Raw genomic sequence first — 27,050 nt, forward strand, 5'->3', positions numbered from 1 at the left:
AATCATGTGAGAGCATTACAGCGCAAAGAAAAACTTTCTCTCGTCCAGAATAATTTCAGGTCCGAAAGGTTTAAATGGTTTAAATGGCTCTAAGCACTATTGGACTTAAAATCTAAGGTCATCAGTCCCCTAGAACTTAGAACTGCTTGAACTTAACTAACCTAAGGACATCACACACATCCATGCCCGAGGCAGGATTCGAACCTGCAACCGTAGCGGTAGCGCGGTTCCGGACTGAAGCGCCTAGAACCGTTCCACCACAGCGGCCGGCTTGTCCGAAAGGGTTAAGTATAAATGTGCTGAAAGTGACAACGACGTGTCTTTTATGGAAACGCCGACGAATGGGACAGTCCGAGACGCATGGTTTTCTCAGCCTACAGCAGCTGAATAATTCTCTCCAGCTCTGGATGCTGACGCTACCCCAGTCTGTGCCCTTTCTGGGAGACTTAACTGGTTCTGACTGACGTCACAGTGGCTGGCACGCTGCCAGCCGAAGCCCCTCTGTGTCGTCTAGACTCTCACATTTCGTCCAATTAATCCTACTTGCTCTATGATGAGAATCTAACGCGTAGCAATGGGCGTCTCACGGTCACTTCCCCTTATACGAAGATCGTTCCGCAAGTAATGTGATTTTTTTTCCGTTGGTGTAGAGCTTGCGAGCGGAACGTTCGTAGTGAGTGAAGTGGCTCAGTGGTTAAGACAGCGTCATCGTTTTCCGGAGGATCAGACGCTCAAATTATTGCGTCAGGTGGGGCATCTGGTGAAGGGCTGTCACTAATATTGCCGCAACCCAGACAACTATGGCGGCCCCATAGGGAAACGGGATAAGAGCGCGGAACAAGAATATTGGCTCATGTACCTGTCCAGTCGTTCTAATTTCGGCTTTCAGAACTTAATGCAAGGGGTTTTCAATAAGTAATGTAACACTTTGTTTCTGAAATTAGGTTGGTTTTATTCAGGATTCCAGTACATCATATAATTCCCCCCTGTCGGCTACAGTATAATCCCCGTTCAATGCGATGGTATTACGCCACCTCGCTGGTAAGGGCTATACGCCCGCATAGTGCCACTCTACAGTTCGACGTCTTGCTGCTTCAGTAACCTTGCCATCATCCACGTATTGCTTCCCTCAGAGTGCATCCCCCTTAGAGCAAAACATGGAAGTCGGAAGGTGTGAGAGTATCCGCACGTTCCAACACTGCAAGAGTTGCAACTGTGTGCGGCCGGACAACACTCGCGAGATGGGACAGGCTTGTACGACCTTCTTGCAATGATGACAGACATCCCGCCCGGCGACTCACCGTGCTTTTGTTCACTGCTGGGTTTCCATAGATATTCCGCAAGCGTTTGCGAATATCTGTAATGCTCTGGTTTTCCACTAATAGAAACTCAATGATAATGATAGTTCTTTACTTGGAACGCACCTCCGCAGGCTACGCATTTCGCCGTCGCCTATCGGAATTTCATGAATCTACAGGAGTTGAAGCGTGAATATTCCACGATGTCTCATAAGAAATTCCTCATTTTTTAACCGAAAGTGGCCGAGAAAAAAATGTGTTTCATTACTTATTGAACGCTCCTCCTACATCTACACTGACGTGAAAAACCTAAGGACGAAAGTACTGCAACTTCCACACGATGTATCACTACTTAGTATCATAGATCTATGAAACATGGATCAAACGTAGGAAGAACTGATACAGTACTATAGAGAAAGTAACTATAAGGAATAGACCATGAGACGAAAAGAAGTGAGACTTTCATACAACCATCGTGATTATACTGGCGTCACCCCGGTTTATGACGGTCCTGTGGACATTGCATAAGGCAGGACATGGTTTTTAATAGGGTATCAGATGACCATGGACAGCAGTGCATGGTCTACTACGTGCTCCCAGGCTGGCCACAAGGTTCATGGGGTAGGGCGTTCCATTTCTTCACCAAGGCGTTGACAGATGTTGGATGGTCGTTGGTGTCTGTGACGTCTCCCAACGCATCCCACGCTTGCTCCGTTGGATTTAAGTTCGGGCGACGGACATGGCAGTCCATTCCGAATGTGCTCTCGTCCCAAGAGGCCCTCCACCTGTGCTGTTCGATGCGGACGCACATTGTCATCTATAAAAATGAAGGTAGGGCAGAACGCACCCCTAAAAAGCCCACTTGGAGGAGGAGTGAACGTACCATGTTCAAAGTTTTGGGGGTCAGTCGTCGAACGGCGTAGGTGGAAGAGCTCTTGAAACGAGGGGATATTCGGGGAATGGACTGGTTTGCCCGTGCCCCCGACTTAAACTGCATCGAGCGCGTATGGGACGCGTTGGAGAGACCAATCGCAGGACGTCCACATGCACCGACGACCGCAGACAGTTCCCAACTGCGCTGTGTAGAGAAATGGAACGCCATATCACAAGACCTCCTTGTCAACCTTGTGGTCAGCACGGGAGTACGTCGCAGAGGATGCGCTGCCCCCCTGTGGTGATCACACACCCTACTAAGAACCATGTCCCGCGTTTCTTAATGTCCAGGAAACTACACTACTGGCCATTAAAATTGCTACACCAAGAAGAAATGCAGATGATAAACGGGTATTCATTGGACAAATATATTATACTAGAACTGACATGTGATTACATTTTCACGCAATTTGGGTGCATATATCCTGAGAAATCAGTACGCAGAACAACCATCTCAGGCCGTAATAACGGTCTTGATACGCCTGGGCATTGAGTCAAACAGAACTTGGATGGCGTGTACAGGTACAGCTGCCCATGCAGCTTCAACACGATACCACAGTTCATCAAGAGTAGTGACTGGCGGCCATCATTGAACAGACGTTTTCAATTGGTGAGACATCTGGAGAATGTGCTGGCCAGGAGGGCAGCAGTCGAACATATCCTGTATCCAGAAAGGTCCGTACAGGACCTGCAACATGCGGTCGTGCATTATCCTGCTGAAATGTGGGGTTTCACAGGGATGCAATGAAGGGTAGAGCCACGGGTCGTAACACATCTGAAATGTTCAATTTCCAATGTCCAATGTCCAATCCACTGTTCAAAGTGCCATCAATGCGAACAAGAGGTGACAGAGACGTGTAACCAATGGCATCCCATTCCATCACATCGGGTGATACGCCAGTATGACGATGACGAATACACGCTTCATATGTGCAATCACCGCGCTGTCGCCAAACACGGATGCGACCATCATGATACTGTAAACAGAACCTGGATTCATCCGAAAAAATGACATTTTGCCATTCGTGCACCCAGGTTCGTCATTGAGTACACCATCGCAGGCGCTCCTGTCTATGATGCAGCGCAAGGGTTACCGCAGCCATGGTCTCCGAGCTGATAGTCCATGCTGCAGCAAACGTCGTCGAACTGTTTGTGCAGATGGTTGTTGCCTTGAAAACGTCCCCATCTGTTGACTCAGGGATCGAGACAGTGCTGCACGATTCGTTACAGCCAGGCGCATAAGATGCCTGTCATCTCGACTGCTAGTGATCGAGGCCGCTGGGATCCAGCACGGCGTTCCGTGTTACCCTCCTGAACCCACCTATTCCATATTCTGCTAACAGCCATTGGATCTCGACCAACGCGAGCAGCAATGTCGCGATACAATAAACCGCAATCGCGATAGGCTACAATCCGACCTTTATCAAAGTCGGCAACGTGATGGTACATATTTCTCCTCCTTACACGAGGCATCACAACAACGTTTCACCAGGCAACGCCGGTCAACTGCTGTTTGTGTATGAGAAATCGGTTGGAAACGTTCGTCATGTCAGCACGTTGTAGGTGTCGCCACCAGCGCCAACCTTGTGTGAATGCTCTGAAAAGCTAATCATTCGCATATCACAGCATCTTCTTCCTGTCGGTTAAATTTCGCGTCTGTAGCACGTCATCTTCGTGGTGTAGCAGTTTTAATGGCCAGTAGTGTATTATAAATATCGGTGACTTCAGCGTAATCATTGTCTTCGAATAAAAGTGCCATTTCTGTCCGTCTCATTAGGCATTTCTTTCAGTTATCTTCTCCAGTATATTGTAGCAGTCCGTTCCGCGTATGGTTCACAAATGGTTCAAATGTCTCTAAGCACTATGGGACTTAACATCTGAGGTCATCAGTCCCCTAGAACTTAGAGCTACTTAAACCTAACTAACCTAAGAACATGCCCGAGGCAGGATTCTAAACTGCGACCGTAGCAGTCGCGCGGTTCCAGACTGAAGCGCCTAGAACCGCTCGGCCACACTGGCTGGCGTATGGTCCAAGTTTCATCGACTATATTACTTGTCAATGACACATCATGCGAAAGTTACTTTCGTCCGTAAGTTTTGTACGTCAGTGTACAGGGCGTCCATAAAATCTCTTTACAACTTCAAAATTTTACTACTACGGCAGTTGTTGAAATATTTTAACAAAATTTCTTTTATTGTGATCACTGTTTACTAAAGTTTTTATATATACTAAAATTTTGTGTTTCAGATACTCTGTTGATGGAAGGAACTGAATCTCTACAAAAAAGCAACTCCTCAAGAGAAGGCACAATGTGTGTCCTGGTTTATTGAGTCTACTCAACGAAACTTCAGAACGAAGTATGGAAGAGATCCACCACGCGCCCTTCAATCCGTACATGGCACGAAACATTTATCGAGACAGGGGCAGTGGTGGGATCCACCATCGCGCCCTTCAATCCGTGCTTGGAACGAACATTTATGGAGACAGGGACAGTGTTGGATAAAGGGATGATAGGGCGACCAAGAATATCCGAGGAAAACATTGATCGCGTTTCAAACGTCTTCACTCTTTCACCTACGAAGTCCATCCGCACTACTGTCAGACAGTTGGAACTACCACGTTCAGCTGTGCATAAGGTCCTCCACAAGAACTTACTGTTGTACGCTTACAAAGTGCAACTGTTTACAGACACTTGAGCCAGATGACAAGCCAAAACGGACAGAGTTTGGACTCGACATGCTGGAACGCCTTTCGGAGGATGAAGCGTTCCTCAAGCGAGTTTGTTTCAGTGACGAGGCAACTTTTCATGTTTCTGGGACATTAAACAGACTCAATGTGAGAATCTGGTTATCTGAACACCCCTATGTGATTAGGGAGCTTCACCAGGATAGTCCAAAAGTGAATGTGCGGTGTGGAATCATGTGCAACCAATCCATTTTTCTTCAACTAGTCAACAATTACTGCAGATGTTTACCTCGAACTTCTGACCTAATATGTAGCAGCACAATTGATTGACTTACAACCAGCTATCATTTTCCAGCAAGATGGTGCACCACCACATTGGGGACTGCATGTCCGTCGGTTTCCCAATGAAACATTTCCAGACAGATGGATTGGGAGGTATGGGCCAATTCCTTGACCATCGCATTCGCCAGGTATCACTCCCTTGGACTCTTTAATATGGGGGTATGTGAAAGATATCGTGTATCAAACACAGATATGGGACATTGCTGACTTGAAGCAAAGGATTCGTAATGCAATTACAACCATTGACGACGCTACGCTACAGCGAACATGGCAAGAAATCGAATTCCGTCTTGATGTGCTTCATGCAACTAAAGACGCCCATATAGAGGTCTATTAAACGCAGTCAAAAAAACTTTTATAAACACTGATTACAAGAAAAGAAATGTTGCTAAAATATTTCAACAACTACCGTTGTAATAAAATCTTCAAGTTGTAAAGGGGGAAGATGGTGGTAGGTTCTTCGTACCGTGCTTTATTCCTCTCTTCTATTCTGGTGCCGAATTGAGGGCGCGAAAAGTCATTCTTTTTATGAGAAAGTACGCCCTCAGATACGTCTTTTGTTTCGAAGCTTCCTACCTAATTAAAACTGTGTAGCAGACCAGTACTGAAACCCGACACCTTGCGCCTCGCAGGCAATGCTCTTGCAGACGGGCCTACCCGAACGAGGCCCAGCACCCGCCCTCACAGCCTCACTTCAGCTACATCCGTTCTCGTAATTTCCAAACTTTACAGACGCTTTCTTGCACATCTCGCATTAGACTTTCGGTCGGGTATACAGTTTTAATCTGCCAGGAAGTTTCGAAACAGCCGAATTCCGCTGCAGAGCGGAAGGTACGTCCTAAGCCTCATGTTGTTTCCGCCTTGTTTCTTCTTTTGGTTTCTGTATAAGTTGCAGATAAACTTTCGCTCCCTGTCTTTTATCCCTGCTGCCTGCAGAATTTCAAATCGTGTAGTACGGTTAACATTGTCAAAATCTTTCTCTTAATCTATAAATGCTATAAACGTAGGTTCAACCTTTTTTGGAACAGAGTCACTGTTGCCTCACGTCTTTCTACGACTTACTTTCAGTGAATAATGCAACACATTTTTATGGGCCAGTTTCAGTTGAAAAAATGCAAAATTTGTTCTGGAACATCGTGGAATATTCTCGCCACAGCCCATATACACTACTGGCTATTAAAATTGATACACCACGAAGAAGACGTGCTACAGACGCGAAATTTAACCGATAGGAAGAAGATGCTGTGATACTGATGCTGGGTACTGATTTTTCAGGATCTATGCACCCAAACTGCGTGAAGATGTAATCACATGTCAGTTCTAGTATAATATATTTGTCCAAGGAACACCCGTCCATCATCTGCATTTCTTCTTGGTGTAGCAATTTTAATGGCCAGTAGTGTAGTGCCATTCAGTTCCGATAGGTGGTGGCATTATACATACGCTTCAAAATGGCGTTCGAAGCAGAGAGCTATTATTGAGTTTCGTTTGGTGGAAAACCAGAGCATCGCAGACATTCATATGCGCTTGCAGAACGTCTACGGAGACCTGTCAATGAACAAAAGCACGGCGAGTCTTATCTCAACAAGGTCGCTCAAACCCATCCGATCTTCCGTGTAGCCGCGCGGAATGGCCGCGTGGTTAGAGGCGCCATGTCACGGATTGCGCGGCCCCTCCCTCCGAAGATTCGAGTCCTCCCTCGAGCATGGGTGTGTCTGCAGTTCTTAGCATAAGTTAGTTTAAGTAGTGTGTAAGTCTAGGGACCGATGACCTCAGCACTTTGGTCCCTTAGGAATTCACACACATTTGAACATTTCTCCCACGTGCCGGCCGGCCTCACATAGCTGTGAATCCTGCAGTTTTGGAAAGTGCAGACGCTCTCACATGATCGACGGACCCCAAGCACATTGCTGCTCAACTGGACGTCTCTGTTGGTAGTGCTGACACTCTCGTCCACCATCTGGAGTTCTCAAAGGTGAGTGCCCGCTCGGTTCGTCGACACTTAACAGAAGACCATACAGAGCTCCCATCTGTTTGGCTCAGTGAAGTATGCACCATAGAATGCACCATAGAATAGCACCATGCGGACATGGAGGCCTTTCCAGTAAGAAGGCGCAAGGCCGTCGCATTGAATGGAGATTATGTTGAAAAATAGGGTTTTGAAGCCAAGAGAGTGGGGAATAATACGATGTACTGAAATCCTAAATAAAACAATCTTAGTTTTAAAAAAATGTGTTGCATTACTTATTGAACGCTCCTCGTACATTTATCTGGAACCAAGGTTGATCTTCCCCGAGGACGGCTTCTACCAGCTTTTCTATTCTTCTGTGAATAATATGAGTCAGTACTTCGCAAGCATGAGTTATTAAACTGGCCAATCAGTAATACGCATACCCATCATCACCTGATTTCTGCCGGCCGGAGTGGCCGAGCGGTTGTAGACGCTACAGTCTGGAACTGCGCGACCCCTACGGTCGCAGGTTCGAATCCTGCCTCGGGCATGGATGTGTGTGATGCCCTTAGGCTAGTTACGTTTAAGTAGTTCTAAGTTCTAGGTGACTGATGACCTCAGAAGTTAAGTCCCGTAGTGCTCAAAGCCATTTTGAACCTGATTGCTTTGCTATTGGAATTACTACATTTGTCTCGCAGAATGATGATATTTTGCCTGTCTGATATAGCTTCCAAACAAGGTGAAATAATTTTGTCATGGTTGCTCACCCAAGGGGCATACTAATTTTGAGGGAATGTCGTCTACTCGGGGGCCTTGTCACGGCATAGGTCTTTCAATGCAGTATCCATTTCTTCTCGCGGCAACGTATCTCCCATCTCATATACATTTTTCTCATCCCTTTCTATAATATTGTCTTCACGTTTATTTCCCTTGTATAGCTTTCAAGTCTACTCCTTCCACATTGCGGCATGACTTTCTTTGCGTATGACTGACTTGACATCTGAGGTCTTGGTATTTGCGTCGCTGCTTCTTCTTACACTAAAGATGTGTTTAGCCTCTGTGTTCAAAAGACAATGTCCTGACTGACTGACTAACCGACTGACTTCTCATCGCTCAGCCCTAACCATTAAGGATAGAAATTTGAATTTTAGGGTGAAATAGGTGATGCAGGTTTTTTTCTAAAATGTCGCTATTAAGACAGTTTTGAAGCTAGACCTACGAAAATTATTTGGTTTCTCGGTCAGTAATAAATAAATCCGTGTTTCAGTATTTTTGGAAATTTAACCCTAAGGGGATGAAAACATTTTTTGAAAATATCTCATTATTAAAGAATACTAAATATTTTTAAAGCTAAATCTGTGAACAGTGTTTGAGTGTTTTTCGAAACTGAACCCCTAAGGGGCTGATACAAGTGATGAGATTTTTTTACGAAAATATTTTATTATGAAAACATTTTTACACTTAAATCTATGAAACTTTAAATTTGGCTTCTCAGTCAGAAATGAAAAAAAAGCGTGTTTCACTGTTTTTGGAAATTCAAACACTAAGGGGGTTCAAACGATGAAAATATTTCATTGGGAAAGCGTTTATAAAGCTAAATCTTTGAAAACTGGTGTCTGGCTTCTCGGCTAGAGTTGAAAAAATACGTTTCACTGTTTTGGAAATTCAAGCCCTAAGGGAGTGAAATAGGATCAGACTGATTCACTGACTCATTATCGCCCAGCCCAAACCGCTACGCATAGAAACTTGAAGTTTGGAGAGGGTGTGGATCTTATACTGTATGCGTCGTTTAAGAAATTCCATTTCTAAGGGGGTGAAATAGGGGATGAAGGCTTTTTGAAGTGTGTCGCTATTAAGGGAATTTTGAAGCCAGAACTACGAACACTGGTATTTGATTTCTCGGTCAGTACTTTTGGAAATACAACCACTAAGGATGCAAAATAAGTTTTTTTTGAAAATAAATAATCACCACAGAACTTCTGAAGGTTTTTTCAGGCTACATCTATGATTATTGGTATTTGGCTTCTAGGTTAGAAATAAAAAAATACGTGTTTCAGTGTTTCTGTACATTCAACCCCTAAAGAGAGTGCAATACGGTATGAAAATTTTTAAGGAAATATTTCGTTGGATTAAAATAAATTTAATGCTGAATTTAAGAAAACTGGTATTTCACTTCTCGGTTGGATATAAAAAACTTTGTTACGAGATGAAAGTTCCTATGGAAATATCGCCACAAGAACGCAAAAGGTACGATTAACAAAAACTTTGGACTCCAGCTACCAAAATCGTTTTTTGGTCAGAAGAACATTCGGAAAAGATCATGCTTATTGGCTTTAACTAATGTGAAAAGCTTAGAATGTATTGCAGTGTGTGGACGCCATAAAGGTTCGATTAAATAAAAACAAACAAAAAAAATCTGTCACAGAGAGTACGCGAGCGAAGCAGCGGGCGCTAAGTTAGTTTTCCTATGGGTGGCATCTATCTTTCCTGTAATCGAGCATGCTTCTGCAGCCTTTGACTTATCATTATCTAAACATTCCTGTTTATATATTTTACATTTTCTGCCAATCTAATTTTGACTGTTTTCCCTTTCGGAAGGTTCATTTTTATGTTTTCTTTTTTGGTTCAAATGGGTCTGCGCACTATGGGACTTAACATCTGAGGGCTCGAACCTGCGACCGCAGCGGTCGCGTGGGTCCAGACTGAAGCGCCTAGAACCGCTCGGCCACTCCGGCCGGCTATTTTCTTTTTTTGGTCAGTTACATTCGCCGATTCAAAAATTACCACAAGCTCCAAGCCAGCGTCCTCTGTGGGCCTGTAGAAACGTCGTTGCAGTGTTAATCTTGGATCAGTGAGTCTTTGTGAAAGATGTCGGTTTTAAAAACATCGTTACTACATGCATCTTCAATAGTTGTAAGATTTAATGATATAAATACTCGATTCAGTCACGTTAATGTGTCCACCGCCTATGTTCGATATCAACGTGCAATACACCCTCACAGGCGGTAGTGGCAGCACTGTAAGTGGAGGTTTGTACATTGAAGAGCCAAAGAAACGGGTAAATCTGCGTAATATCGTGTAGGACTCCCGCGAGCACGCAGAAGTGCCGCAACACGACTTGGCATGAACTCGACTCATGTCTGAAGTAGTGCTGGGAGAACTGACACCATGAATCGTGCACAGCTGTCCATAAATTCGTAAGAGTACGAGGGGGTGGAGATCTCTTCTGAACAGCACGCTGCAAGGCATCCCAGATATGCTCAATAATGTTAATGTCTGGGGAATTTGGTGGCCAGCGGAAGTATTTAAACTCAGAAGAGTGTTCCTGGAGCCTCTGTAGCAATTCTGGATGTGTGGGGTGTCGCATTTTCCTGCTGGAGTTACCCAAGTCCGTCGCAATACACAACGCACATGAATAGATGCAGCTGATCAGACAGGATACTGACGTACGTGTCACCTGTCATAATTGTATCTAGACCTATCAGGTGTCCCATATCACTACAACCACACACTCCCCAAACCATTACAGAGCCTGCACCATCTTGAACAGCCCCCTGCTGACATGTAGGCTCCGTGGATTCTTGAGGCAGTCTCCATACCCGTACACCTCCATACCCTCAAAACAATTTGAAACGAAACTCGTCCGATCAGCCAACATGTTTCCAGTCATCAACAATACAATGTCGGTGTTGACGGATTCAGGTGAGGCGTAAAGCTTTGTCTTGCAGTCATCAATGGTATACGAGTGGGCCATCGGTCCCGAAAGCCTATATCGATGATGTTTCGTTGAATGGTTCGGACGCTGATACTTGTTGATGGCCCAGCATTGAAATCTGCAGCAATTTGCGGAAGGGTTATACTTCTGTCACATTGAACGATTCTCTTAAGTCGTCGTTGGTCCCGTTCTTGCAGGATCTTTTTCCGGCCGGAGCGATGTTGGAGATTTGATGTTTTACCGGATTCCTAGTATTCACGGTACACTCGTGAAATGGTCGTACTGTAAAATCCCTACTTCATCGCTACCTCGGTGATGCTGTGTCCTATGCCTCGTGCGCCGACTCTAACACCAAGTTCAAACTCACATAAGTCCTGATAACCTGCCACTGTAGCAGTACTAACCGATCTTCGAATGGTTCAAATCGCTCTGAGCACTATGGGACTTAACATCTGAGGTCATGAGTCCCCTAGAACTTAGAACTACTTAAACCTAACTAACCTAAGGACATTACACACATCCATGCCCGAGGCAGGATTCGAACCTGCGACCGTAGCAGTCACGCGGTTCCGGACTGAAGCGCCTAGAACCGCACGGCCACCGCGGCCGGCCCAACCGATCTAACAATTGCGCTTGACACTTTTCGTATATAGGCGTTGCCGAAGTAGCGCCGTCTTCTGCCTGTTTACATATCTCTGTATTTGAATACGCATACCTATACCAGTTTCTTTGGCGCTTCAGTGTATAAAGCGCGTTGAGGGACACGGAAGACAGTGCAGTCGTCGTAATCTGGAAAAGTGACGTCCAAAATGAGATGATCACTAGCTTTTGAACCAAGAGTGGAAGCATTTCAAAACGGCAAGGTTTATAAATTGTCGCGTGCCACTGTGGTTGAAGCTCACCGTGCATGGCAAAATGGCGCTATCCAAACTGTGGTGCAACACGGACAATAGATAACAGCCAATAGTGTCTCCTCAAGGACCATTCAGCAAACGTTACTGCGTCTGTGCCTCCGCAGCAAGCGCCTGGTTCATCCGCCCATGCTGGATGAAGGATGGAATCTGCATGCCAATACCGCGACTGAACGTCCACTGAGTGCCGACAGGTGGCCTTTTCAGATAAAACACATTTTATGTTCCTTTGGAAACATGGCCATTGGTGTGCAGCATGAAACATCTGAAATCAAACACCCTGCAACAATCGTCAGACGGGTTCAGGCCAGAGAGCATTCCCTGAATGATCTCGTCATTCTGGAAGGCACAATGGATTAATAGAAGTATAAACCTATCCTTGGAAAACATGTGCACTTCGACATGCAGTCTGTTTTTCCCCGACATGGTGGTATCTACCAGCACGACAATGCACTTCCCTGTAAGAGCCTGTATGCTCGCGTGCACTCTATTGGTCGACATTGGAACCAACGTCTTGCTGCATCAGTAACCGCCCCTTCATCCATGTAGTGGTTCCCGTGAAGTGCATCTTTCATTGGACCAAGCGAATGGAAGGTACGAAATCCGGGCTGTAGTGTGGATGAGGAATAACAATCTAAAGAAATTTTGTGAGCTCCTTTCGGGTGCGCTGACTTGTGTAAGGCCTTGCATTGTCATGGAGAAGGAGAAGTTCGTATGCATTTATTTGTGACGGCCGGCCGCTGTGACCGAGTGGTTTTAGGCGCTTCAGTCTGGAACCACGCGATCGCTACGGTCGCAGGTTCGAATCCTGCCTCGGGCATGGATGTGTGTGATGTCCTTAGGTTAGTTAGGTTTAAGTAGTTCTAAGTTCTAGGGGACTGATGACTTCAGATGTTAAGTCCCGTAGTGCTCAGAGCCATTTGAAGCATTTTTTGTGGTTACGAACACGCTGAAGTCGTTTCTTCAGTTTCCTGAGGGTAGCAGAAATACACTTCAGAGTCGATGGTTGCACCACGAGGGAGGACCATAAATAGAATAACCCCTTCAAAGCCCCAGAAGACCGTCACCATGACTCTACCAGCTGAAGGTGCGGCTTTGAACTTTTTCTTCGCCACTCCACGGTTCGAAGCGATGAACACATACTTCATCGCCTGTAACGGCGTTTGACAAAAAATTGTGACGAACAACATCGCAATGCACAAGCAATTAAGCACAGATGGTCCCTCGTTGCTCTTTATGGTATTCTATTAAGCACCAAGGAACCCATCGAGCACACACATTTGAGTGTCCCAAACGGTGCACGAGTGTGTTTAGGGTGACCAACTTTACTAAACGAAAATAAGAGAGATTCTTATATCCTTGACAAAAAATAAGGGAGATTAATAGCACAGCAAAATTTCGCCAAAAATCAAAGCAGTATTTGTAAAAGTAGACTGTTTATTTGTTGTTGTTGTTGTCTTCAGTCCTGAGACTGGTTTGATGCAGCGCTCGATGCTACTCTATCCTGTGCAAGCTTCTTCATCTCCCAGTACCTACTGCAGCCCACATCCTTCTGAAATTATTTACACGTCACAATTACTTATACACATTTTGCAACAGATTTTACCTCAGTCAGTAGTTTTACATCATTTTTAGCATATTCAAAGAAATCACTACACGAATAAGGAAAATTCATGACAACTTGTAGTTCAGTTTGGATTTTGTGCTACTTCTGTTCCTTACATCAGTCCACTTATTATTCATAAGAGAAAATACTCTCTCAGTGTGAGCAGCACTTCCTGGTATACTCTTAACAAAACAAACCAGCTTACCCAAGTTTTCAAAATTAACATTATTTGATTTCAAAGTTGTAAAAACCTGTATCCATTTCTGGCTAACATTGCCATCTAAAGAGACAGCACATTTAATTGCATCATTAGAACTACAAAACTCCTCATATAATTCATCTTCATTAATACAATCCAGCTTAAGATATTCTACAACTTTATGCATGTCATTGAATGTCAATTCCCTTTTTAGACATAGTGGGATTAAACTCTTTAAACTATTATCAGATTTACTACCTAAGTAAGAATATAAACAATCATAGAATTCAATGAAGTTGTTCTCACCACTAGATTTCAAATTTAAATCAAGAACAGAGGCTAATAATTTATGAGTACCATTACCAAAGAACCTATCTTCCTTTCTCTGTCGAATTTTACTCGTTAGTAAGTTTACAGTTTCATGAGATTCCATAATACTTTGCTCTTTGAATGAAATATTTCCAATATCCGCAAAAAAACTAATATAAGCTTGAACAATTGTTTCTACTTCTGTACTTTCATTGCAAAAATACTTTTTCAGAACTTTAGGACGGTCTGATTCATCTATACTTTTAAAATAGCTTTTTATAGGCTTCCAATTTTTTAAAAGCCTTTCTACAGCAGGAGTGAGAGATAACCATCTAGTATTCACATGTCGCAAGATTTCAGCCCATTCCACATCAACAAATTCAAAAAATGATTTTAACGTTTCCCTTCGTTTGGCAGAACAGGAAAAGTGACTATATATTTTTAACACCAACACTTCATCATCTACATATTGTAAACAGTTGGAGGCACGTTTCATTGCATTATGAAGCACATGGTTAAAGCAACTTGCTTTAAGGATTTTTTTCATTTTCGTTAGTTAATACTTTCATGACTGAATTATGCTTTCCATAATTTATTTTGGCACCGTCAGCACAGTATGACGATGTATTACTGATATTCAAATTACTTTATTTCAGTGAGATTTTTAACAACCTATGGACATCAATTGCACTTTCATCTGCCTGTTCTACGAAATCCAGCAATTTGTTTTGAATTCCGCTAAAGGAGTCAAAATATCGTATCACAATTGGAAACATTTTCCTATTTAGGTGATTGGAGGCATCTGTTGCTAAAGAAAAGAACATGAAACACTACTTGGGGTCATTTAAAACTTCCAGAAAATCGTTCACACTTCTTGGAGCCAATACGTTAATTACCATCATTTCAGCTTTAGTTCGCCTGCAAGATATTTTCTTTGACACATTAGATTCGCAGAAGACGGTTTTCGAAAGTTTGATAGCAGAATCCAAGCTCCTATAGCTTAGACTGTGCTGCACTGTGATGTGGACTAATGACAGTTCACCAGCAATGGTTTTCACATCTTCGTTTGTTAAGCCTTTGCTCAGGTGAGGAGGGATGAAGAACGTAGCTATTTTGGATGAAGTAGTTACATCTTGCCTTGCCTTTGTGACCTACAAGCAAATACAAGATGTTAACTCAGAAAATTGCGGATTACTAATTACTGCACACTTAACAGTAATATATACATATATATATATATATATATATATATATATATATATATATATATATATATATACTCCTGGAAATTGAAATAAGAACACCGTGAATTCATTGTCCCAGGAAGGGGAAACTTTATTGACACATTCCTGGGGTCAGATACATCACATGATCACACTGACAGAACCACAGGCACATAGACACAGGCAACAGAGCATGCACAATGTCGGCACTAGTACAGTGTATATCCACCTTTCGCAGCAATGCAGGCTGCTATTCTCCCATGGAGACGATCGTAGAGATGCTGGATGTAGTCCTGTGGAACGGCTTGCCATGCTATTTCCACCTGGCGCCTCAGTTGGACCAGCGTTCGTGCTGGACGTGCAGACCGCGTGAGACGACGCTTCATCCAGTCCCAAACATGCTCAATGGGGGACAGATCCGGAGATCTTGCTGGCCAGGGTAGTTGACTTACACCTTCTAGAGCACGTTGGGTGGCACGGGATACATGCGGACGTGCATTGTCCTGTTGGAACAGCAAGTTCCCTTGCCGGTCTAGGAATGGTAGAACGATGGGTTCGATGACGGTTTGGATGTACCGTGCACTATTCAGTGTCCCCTCGACGACCACCAGTGGTGTACGGCCAGTGTAGGAGATCGCTCCCCACACCATGATGCCGGGTGTTGGCCCTGTGTGCCTCGGTCGTATGCAGTCCTGATTGTGGCGCTCACCTGCACGGCGCCAAACACGCATACGACCATCATTGGCACCAAGGCAGAAGCGACTCTCATCGCTGAAGACGACACGTCTCCATTCGTCCCTCCATTCACGCCTGTCGCGACACCACTGGAGGCGGGCTGCACGATGTTGGGGCGTGAGCGGAAGACGGCCTAACGGTGTGCGGGACCGTAGCCCAGCTTCATGGAGACGGTTGCGAATGGTCCTCGCCGATACCCCAGGAGCAACAGTGTCCCTAATTTGCTGGGAAGTGGCGGTGCGGTCCCCTACGGCACTGCGTAGGATCCTACGGTCTTGGCGTGCATCCGTGCTTCGCTGCGGTCCGGTCCCAGGTCGACGGGCACGTGCACCTTCCGCCGACCACTGGCGACAACATCGATGTACTGTGGAGACCTCACGCCCCGCGTGTTGAGCAATTCGGCGGTACGTCCACCCGGCCTCCCGCATGCCCACTATACGCCCTCGCTCGAAGTCCGTCAGCTGCACATACGGTTCACGTCCACGCTGCCGCGGCATGCTACCAGTGTTAAAGACTGCGATGGAGCTCCGTATGCCACGGCAAACTGGCTGACACTGACGGCGGCGGTGCACAAATGCTGCGCAGCTAGCGCCATTCGACGGCCAACACCGCGGTTCCTGGTGTGTCCGCTGTGCCGTGCGTGTGATCATTGCTGTACAGCCCTCTCGCAGTGTCCGGAGCAAGTATGGTGGGTCTGACACACCGGTGTCAATGTGTTCTTTTTTCCATTTCCAGGAGTGTATATATATAACAGTACCTGAAGTATTCATGTGCTGAAAAACAATCGTTCTTGCCGCCATGTGCGATGCTAAACTCCCGTTTGCAAATTTGAGCAGTTTGCTTTATGTGCATTTGATCGTGCTGGTCCAATCCTGGAATATAAAGCTTCCCATTTCGTAAGATATGTACACTAATAGTTTGTTTGTTTTTGGTGGCGTTTTAGCTTCGTCTTCGCTCCCCATCATAAAATCTTGAAGTTAACGACGATTCACAGTAAGCACTGGCACTGAAACAAAGTCACATCTAACAGCCAAGCGTCGGTCGATCATTCCAAAGATATTCGATCGACATAATGTCGACATCTATGGTCGAAGGTCGATATAGAATCAGTGGCTCTGCTGTCTACGAACGAATCCTGACAGTGCGTGCAAAATGTAAATGATTGAAAAATATTTTTACATACCGTTACGCGATAAGATATATAAAGTTAAAAACGGGAGATAAACGGCAACTGAGGATGAAAGTACGGGAGCCGGGAGATTATGAAAAAATGTCTCTAAATACGGGAGATCCCGGAAAATACGAGAATGTTGTTCACCCTAAGTGTGTTAGCACTAGCAACAGAGACGTTCAGTTGAGCAGCGAGGTGTTCGACTGTGAACTGTCGATCACTTCGAATGATAGTGTCCGCACCTTCCAACGTTGCAGGAGCCACAGCTGTGTGCGGACAGCCGCCACGCGAAAAACCGGAGAGATCTGCACGGCCTTGTTACGATAATGACAGACGCCTCGCCCAGTGACTCACCGTGCTTTGTTCACTGTCAGATCTCCGTAGGCGTTCTGCAAGCGCATATGAGTGTCTGCGATGTTCTTGTTTTCCGCCAAAAGAAACTCAATAACAGCAATCTGCTTGGAACGCACCTTTGTTACAGACGTCTTTTTGAAGACTACGTATAACGGCGCCACCTACCGAAACTTCACGAAACTGTAGAGGCTGAAACGGGAATTTCCCACGATGTCCCACAATAAATTCCGCATTTTTTTCAACCGACATTGTCCGAGAAAAAATGTCGCATTACTTATTGAACCCTCCTCGTATACAGGGTATTACAAAAAGGTACGGGCAAACTTTCAGGAAACATTCCTCACACACAAATAAAGAAAGGATGTTATGTGGACATGTGTCCGGAAACACTTAATTTCCATGTTAGAGCTCATTTTAGTTTCGTCAGTATGTACTGTACTTCCTCGATTCGCCGCCAGTTGGCCCAATTGAAGGAAGGTGATGTTGACTTCGGTGCTTGTGTTGACATGCGACTCATTGCTCTACAATACTAGCATCAAGCACATCAGTACGTAGCATCAACAGGTTAGTGTTCATCACGAACGTGGTTTGCAGTCAGTGCAATGTTTACAAATGCGGAGTTGGCAGATGCCCATTTGATGTGTGGATTAGCATGGGGCAATAGCCGTGGTGCGGTTCGTTTGTATCGAGATAGATTTCCAGAACGAAGGTGTCCCGACAGCAAGACGTTCAAAGCAATTGATCGGCGTCTTAGGGAGCGCGGAACATTCCAGCCTACGACTCGCGACTGGGGAAGACCTAGAACGACGAGGACACCTGCAATGGACGAGGCAATTCTTCGTGCAGTTGACGATAACCCTAATGTCAGCGTCAGAGAAGTTGCTGCTGTACAAGGTAACGTTGACCACGTCACTATATGGAGAGTGCTACGGGAGAACCAGTTGTTTCCGTACCATGTACAGCGTGTGCAGGCACTATCAGCAGATGATTGGCCTCCACGGGCACACTTCTGCGAATGGTTCATCCAACAATGTGTCAATCCTCATTTCAGTGCAAATGTTCTCTTTACGGATGAGGTTTCATTCCAGCGTGATCAAATTGTAAATTTTCACAATCAACGTGTGTGGGCTGACGAGAATCCGCTCGCAATTGTGAAATCACGTCATCAACAGAGATTTTCTGTGAACGTTTGGGCAGGTATTGTTGGTGATGTCTTTATTGGGCCCCATGTTCTTCCACCTACGCTCAGTGGAGCACGTTATCATCATTTCATACGGGATGCTCTACCTGTGCTGCTAGAACATGTGCCTTTACAAGTACGACATAACATGTGGTTCATGCACGATGGAGCTCCTGCACATTTCAGTCGAAGTGTTCGTACGCTTCTCAACAACAGATTCGGTGAACGATAGATTGGTAGAGGCGGACCAATTCCATGGCCTCCACGCTCTCCTGACCTCAACCCTCTTGACTTTCATTTATGGGGGCATTTGAAAGCTCTTGTCTACGCAACCCCGGTACCAAATGTAGAGACTCTTCGTGCTCGTATTGTGGACGGCTGTGATACAATACGCCATTCTCCAGCGCTGCATCAGCGCATCGGGGATTCCATGCGACGGAGGGTGGATGCATGTATCCTCGCTAACGGAAGACATTTTGAACATTTCCTGTAACAATGTGTTTGAAGTAACGCTGGTACGTTCTGTTGCTGTGTGTTTCCATTCCAAGATTAATGTGATTTGAAGAGAAGTAATAAAATAAGCTCTAACATGGAAAGTAAGCGTTCCGGACACATGTCCACATAACATATTTTCTTTCTTTGTGTGTGAAGAATGTTTCCTGAAAGTTTGACCATACCTTTTTGTAACAGCATGTATAACTATGACTTTCTCAATCACGGTATGTTAACTCCTAAGGATCCATTTTTTTCGATTCAGACATGTATAGAGTCAGAGGTAAAACAGCAACAGCTCGTCGCCAATCGCTTGCGTCAGGCTTTCTGGGTAAATCAGAGTAAACGGCTCGTTATGCCACTGTTGATGCGTCGCAAGGACGAACTCATTGTGGTGGCACTGTGCAGCAGAAGCGTCCAGAAGTGCAGGCTGGGGCCAAGGACGCGGCTGCAGCTGGCCCGACCCTTCCGCTGGCTTTTTCCCCGCCGGGCGCCTACACTTCTTGCGGGCTAATGTAGTGTAATGTAAGCGATACGGCCGCACCAGACGGCGGGCTTTTCGCTGACACGAGCCCACTTCTCAGAAGGCGTCCTCCGCAATGTGACACTGGACGACCTCTTCGCTCTCAGTATTTCGCCCTGACAAACGATATGATTATCCTCTTCCCGAAAACCGTGATACAACCTCCCATCTGTAGTTTCCTCCAATATACTGCATAATAGGTGTAAAATGAAACATAGGAACATATACTCTAACACAAAGACACACCACGAAGGAGTTATGCAAACTGGTCACGAATTAATATTCATATAGGTATGACTGGTAGACTGGTAACGGCAGGGAAAGTTTCTGATGAAGAGAAATCTGTTAACATCGAGTATAGATTTAAGTGTCAGCAAGTCGTTTCTAAAAGTATTTGTATGGAGTATAGCTATGTATGGAAGCGAAACGTGGACGATAAATAGTTTAGACAAGAAGAGAATAGAAGCTTTCGAAATGTGGTGCTACAGAAGAAAGCTGAAGATTAGATGGGTAGATCACATAACTAATGAGGAGGTACTGAATAGGATTGGGGAGAAGAGGAGTTTGTGGCACAACTTGACTAGAAGAAGGGATCGGTTGGTAGGACATGTTCTGAGGCATCAAGGGATCACCAATTTAGTATTGGAGGGCAGCGTGGAGGGTAAAAATCGTAGAGGGAGACCAAGAGATGAATACACTAAACAGATTCAGAAGGATGCAGGTTGCAGTAGGTACTGGGAGATGAAGAAGCTTGCAGAGGATAGAGTAGCATGGAGAGCTGCATCAAACCAGTCTCAGGACTGAAGACCACAACATCAACAACAACAACAACAACAACCTAGAAAATATAATGACATGGCATGAAATGCAATATACTTAATAGGCTTGCTTCCATAAAGTGTACAAACAGTGTACTTACATGTAATCACACCATGAGTGAAAAACATCTGAGCAAAAGTGCTCTCGTCAAATGTAAATTGTCACAAGAATAAAAATTAAAATGTAAAAATATAAACATATTGTCATATTCCATCGAAATACAATGGCAGCAGCGAAGTCAAAAACTGCATCAAACAGCCACTACCGTCAAACTAACCGGCTCACAGGCCAACGCAGCCACGAATTGGACACGAAAACAGATTCCCGCCAACTAGCAAGGAGTGATCGAATTACAGACAAGAGGAAATGAGGCCCTGCAAAGACAATTTAAGAGTACAGGTAACACCAGGAACCAGTGCACGAAAGTTACAACATACCGTAACAGTCTTATTTTAAAAAAATGCAGTTCAAATAATGTACAAGCAAAACATGAAAATGGAAGAGAAAACGATGTTTGAGTCTACATTGAGGAGAGATTGCCATTCATACCATTTTTAATTAGGGGCTCTATACCTTGAAAAAATTTTTGTTGCGTAATTGCAACTGTTCGTTAAGAATGAGACCGTCCTTCACAGACAGGTGTTTAAAAATCTCTAGCTCTTGTAAGATGTTAAGCCTAAGGGCTTTTTTCTCCGAGTGCAAGATCTGGACGTCTTTTCCATATTTAGTACTATGTCCTGTGATTAACAAATGGTCAACGAAAGTTGAATTGTGAACGTTGGTGCCTTTTTTGCGTAGGAGGTGTTCCTTGAATCTTGTCGAAATAGTTCGACCTGTTTGCCGTATGTAATAGGGGGGATAATTGGCGCAAATAAGTTTATAAACACCAGAATTTTGCAAAAGGGAAAGCGTAGGTTTCAAGTTGTGTATAATGTTGCTGTTTAAAGAACTATTAGTGGAGAAGGCTACTCTACAGTTATACTTATTTTGAAGCAGACGCTGTATCGTGTACGAAAGTAGACCTAGAAATGGTATAGAGCTATTTCGATAATTGCATCTATGTTCAAACATGCATTTCTCGCAGTGTTCCCCTACTTTTTCCAAACCAAGTATGTGAATGGAATTGGAAAGTGTTGCACTATGAAAACCCAGTGCGATAATTATCAAATCTTGCGAACATATTCATCACATAACGAGTAAAATTTCATTCCATCGCAACTGGTCACTCTGACCAACATCGCCGTGAGATGTAACAGCCACAGGCACTAAAACGCAAATTCGTTGAAGAATGGAAGGAAACACTCTCTAAATGTCGTCTTCAGGAATTTATTTCCCTGTCTAAAACACATGCTTGGCAGTTCATGAAGATTGCTGGCTGCAAGATGGTAAGAAAGTACATGTCCTCCCGTCACATCCGCTCTAAGAGCGGACAGATTAAGCAACCTGTCAGACCAGTCAAGAATATGACAAGCAGGTTTACCATTCCTGCTCCTTACTGGCGATATTTGGGATCCTTTCAACAGTTACCAAGTCATTCCTATTGCCATATCCAACAAATTCCCACACCACTGCACCAGTAGCTGGGTCTAAAGAATCACTGCTCCCTGTGACCCTTACGCAGGTCTACGGAAATGTTGGCGTCGACCCGATCGCGACAAACTCAGAAAACTCTGCGAAACACCACTGAATGCCACTCAGTTTGCCAATTGACTCTGGCTCTACACAAAGCGAGCTTCATTGTCTGGGGTAAGGTGTCAGCATTAAAAGACAAATGGTAACTCGAGATTTCAATCCAGCTTCTAGTAACCTGTTGCGACGGTGCGTGGCTACGCACTGCCTGTAACCTCTCCAGGATTTTAGCTGATGTCATACTTCTATTCGTCACAGCCAGACTACAACCCTACGTCCTTCTCACCGTTTATTTTCTTCTGGAAGGACCCGTGCCTTCTCTTCTTGCCGCAATGCTGCCCTGACTCCATCTCGTCACCAGTCGTGCCGCAGTCATCGCACTGCTGCCAACAGTCTGCACAGCTGTGGGTATCAACTTCCCATGTTCCACGTGCCAGTGATTTGGTGTTTTACAATGTTGTGAATGTACTAACGGAACTCACTATTCAGTCCAAACATCCACGGTAGAAGAAAAATATTTCCCTGCTACAGTTCCGAAATGGCGGTAGTTGCACGTTATGATTATTAAACACTTGCTACAACAGAGCACACTATAACAAAGATGCTGCAACACAATAAGAAATAACAAATAATATTTATTAAGATTATGTTACAAAATGTTACTTAACTTCGATACCATTTGATGCTTGGGACTTGATGTACTAAACCTAATACAATGATTTATAAATAACTTTGCTGTCTTTTTACAGTCTATAAGGGGTAGCCCATTGAAAGCCGAATAACCGCCACAACGGCACCATGGAATGGTTCCGTTAAAAAGCAATCACCGCACGTGTTAAGACCTTTATCTCACTGGGAGATAGAATGTGATTGGCCACTGATGAATTCACAACCACAACCTCTCTTGCACTTCTGTTCCAAATCAAATCGACGTCCATGCATGTCCAGGCTGCATGGAGGATATTGCAGAGTTTCTCAACAAAATCACTGAAGCATAGTGCTCATCTGATTGGCAATGGGGAGCAGGCGTTATCATGTACAGTGAGTAGCACAATGAAGACGCGTTGCAGAAACTGTGATGCGGCATGAAGTTAAAATTACCAGGAATGCTGCCGGATGGAATCATCCTGTTGCATCATAATGCCCGCTCCCACACTGCCAATCAAAACAAAGGCTGCACTTCAGCGGTTTGATTGGGAAACACTGCAGCACTCTCCATACAGCCTGGAATTTTGACTCTGTGATTTTTACATTTGTGACAGACTGAAGAAGAACATGCATGAACGTCGATTTCAGTTGGACAAGGAACTGCAACAGTGGGTGTGGATATGGGTCCGTGAACAGCTGACCACGATCTACCAAACAGGAACTGATCGTCTCGTCTCCCTGTAGGATAAACGCCTTAGTGCATGTGGTGACTACTTTTCAATGCTACTACTCCATGGCCCCATTGTGGCGGCGTTTGTTTTCATTTGACTGCCTCTCATACATATTGTTAGTGCCACTGATATCAATGTTTGCAGACACTCTGTTAATGATTCAAGTTCTCCATAATAGGTCACTGCTAAGACGGAAGGTAGTCTTTAAAGTACCATCAGGTACTGAACGGTGCTGTGTAATTGCTGATGCTGGCGTGCGTAACACATCGTGTCTTGAGTCTGTCAGTAAAAGAATATCCATGTCCACCCATAAAAGGCAGAAGTGAAGTAATCCACGGATGACAATGTTCCATATTGGTTGTCCACATTATCGGCAGATTTACGACGCACTGGAGGAAGTGACGCAGAAGCAAGAAGAGGTCCTTGTTTGTGAGTGCCATCTGGATGCTACTGCATGGAACTGAGAGAATCCAAGTGGTTGGTTGTGCATACGCGGTGTTTGAAGCAGAAAGACAGCGATAAACTGCAAGTGTATGTCCTCTGGGCATTTGATGTTGTGATCCCACCTGAAAAGCTTCAGTAACGTTAGACACACCCTGTAACGATCATGTAGTCTCACCATTCTTCATCTGATGGAACGACTTGTTTCCAAGTTCGCCTAAGGATGACATTTTTAACAGTCTATCCTACAGGCATGGAAATACAGGAACATAAGTTTGGCAGCGTTCTATCAAGGTGTTACTAGTGTAACACTTTCTACTTTTATGTGGCCATTTCATATTAGGTCGTCCCAGGTAGTTATAATATTTGAACGTTTAATGCAGGCCGCGGGCAGCTGTAATTTGCATTAAGGCATTGTCTCCGGAGTTCGTCTTTGTTGTTAAAATGGACTAACTTTAGTCAGCCAACTGGTGTCTGGGACTTTAGCGAGACAGTGTTGAACTGACAAGTGAAAACCTTATGCGGAAGGTCGTAATTCTTCAGCTAACATTAAACTACTGTTGCTATCTCAATTGAATATTGTGAAGGATTATTTGGAGGTATATTTATAGGTGGGTATTAGCTCTGCGAATAATTGAAAGTGCTGTCACATGCAATAATATATTAAATAATGGCTCCACGCCAGCTTATCACTGAGTGACGTGGCGCAATGTTTAGCACACTGGACTCTCATTTGGATGAACGACTGTTCAACCCCCGTCCGGCCATCCTGATGACGTATTTCCCCGCCGCGCGGAGAGGCCGAGTGGTTTGAGGTGCCGTGTCACGGATTGCGTGGTCCCTCCAGCCGGAGGTTCGAGACCTCCCTCGGGCATAGGTGTGTGTGTTGTTCTTAGCATAAGGTAGTTTAAGTAGTGTGTAAGGCTAGGGACCGATGACCTTAGCAGTTTGGTCCCTTAGGAATTCACATACATTTGAACATGTTTTAGTGTTCCCGTGATTTCCCTGAATTACACCAGGCAAATGCCGGGATGGTTCCTTTGAAAGGAACCCTTCCCTATTTCGATGGGAGTGATGGCCACGCTGTTTGGTCCCCTCCCCCGAATCAACCAACAAACCAGCTTCTTAATGCAGCACCGAGCGAGGTGGCGCAGTGGTTAGCACAATGGACTCGTAATCGGAAGGACGACGGTTCAGATCCGTCTCCGGTCATCCTGATTTAGGTTTTCCGTGATTTCCCTAAATCGTTTCAGGCAAATGCCGGAATGGTTCCTCTAAAATGGCATGGCCGATTTCCTTCCCCATCCTTCCCTAACCCGAGCTTGTGCTCCGTCTCTAATGACCTCGTTGTCGACGGACGTTAAACAGTAATCTCCTTCTCCTGTTAATGCAGCTATAATATTTGGTCACGCCGACGAATAATGTTACTTTCAATATATGAGATAATGACTCCACACCAGCTTCTTAATGCAGCTTTACTATTTGGTTTAACGGACATGTTTTGGGCGTCATTCCCATCTTCAGTTACATATGCCAGAATAGAGGGATGTACACTGTCCATCCGAAAAGTTCCGAGACTGATTTTATTCTCCACGTAAAGCGACATCTGCTCAGCAACTACAGTGGCAACTTGAACTAACAACTGTAAACAACAGATGTGCATTCGACCGGTCAGTTGTGAGCATGCCAAGTTTAGTGGCGAACTTGAGGCAGTGCGTTGATGGGCCATAAATCATAATGGAGCAACACCTCTAAATAAAGTGTTCAATCTCCATAATGTTTCGAAGAAGAGAAAAGTGTATACGCAGTTTGTCGCGCACACCCTGACTCCCCGAACAGAAACAACGAAGCGTGGACGCCTGCCGCGACTTGATTGAAATGTAAAACGTGCACAATTTTTTTTCTGGAAAAAAATCATTATTGGTGACGAGATTTGACGTCATCAATACGCACCAACCTGCAGTCGTGGACTGTGCGGCTGGTCCCGGCGGAGGTTCGAGACCTCCCTCAGAGTTGGGTGCGTGTGTTTGTCCTTAGGATAATGTAGGTTAAGTAGTGTGTAAGCTTAGGGACTGATGACCTTAGTAGTTAAGTCCCATATGATTTCACACACATTTGAACATTTTTTACGCATCAACGACAAGACGATAAACCGCAGAAATTTACATAGAGGCTTAACGCTTTGATGACATAACCGATATTCACGCCAATGTGAGGTGCAAGTTTAACAATTCACCAAAAAAGGAGTTTTCTGACAGTTTGACGTGGTTGTAAGGACGTGCTGTGCGTTGATCTCAAAAGTGGAGGGGGGGGGGGAGGTTTGAGATTATGTAGGAAATCTGAAGAATTAAAATCACCATCATAACTTTTCTCTATTCTTTTTTTTTAATCCAGTCTCGAAACTTTTTTTTGTACTGACGCGGGTATGATCGAGGCGGTGAGAGTCAGATCCTGTACGGAAAAGTATTGCACCTAAGGACACTTTTCATACTGTAATCTAATATTTTGTCTTATTTCATTTTTGAATGAAGGCATTCAATATTTATGTGCTGCAGTCTTTTTCTGAGACTACAAAATTTATTCCAGAAAATTAAAACTTTTGTGGAATGCAAATATGTGTTCGAATATACAGCTTGAACATGTACTTAGGAACAAACATTCTGTTGAAATTTAAAAGCGTTGCAAATCGATGAAATCTTGTCAGTACTGTGTTTACTCATTTATGGGTTATATTAATACTCTACTACACTCTAAGAAGATGGTTCCCAACCTGTGGGTAATTACCACCTGAGGGGTGAAATGAAATATTCTGAGAGATAAATAACTAAACGATTCGATTTTGATTCAGTCACGAAACTAAATTATTTTCGAAAGATCATTACTGTTATCACAATTGATTATATAAGTTATCAATAATTACTTTTTCTCAATTAGTAGCATTAATGCGATGGATGTTACAGGTTCCTCACATAGCCCACCATTACACACTTATACTGTGCTTCGCCCCGTACACCGCCAATAATAAATGTGAGACAAATACGTAATTGCTATATAAGTCATGAAAATGTCTTCTCCAAGTTGTAGATAGTACCTGCAGAAGTCTAGAAACTGCTTCATTACTCACTTTGAAACAGAGAAACGAGTTAATTGCCAC

This window comes from Schistocerca piceifrons, chromosome 6, assembly GCF_021461385.2.
Source record: "Schistocerca piceifrons isolate TAMUIC-IGC-003096 chromosome 6, iqSchPice1.1, whole genome shotgun sequence".
NCBI lineage: Eukaryota > Metazoa > Arthropoda > Insecta > Orthoptera > Acrididae > Schistocerca > Schistocerca piceifrons.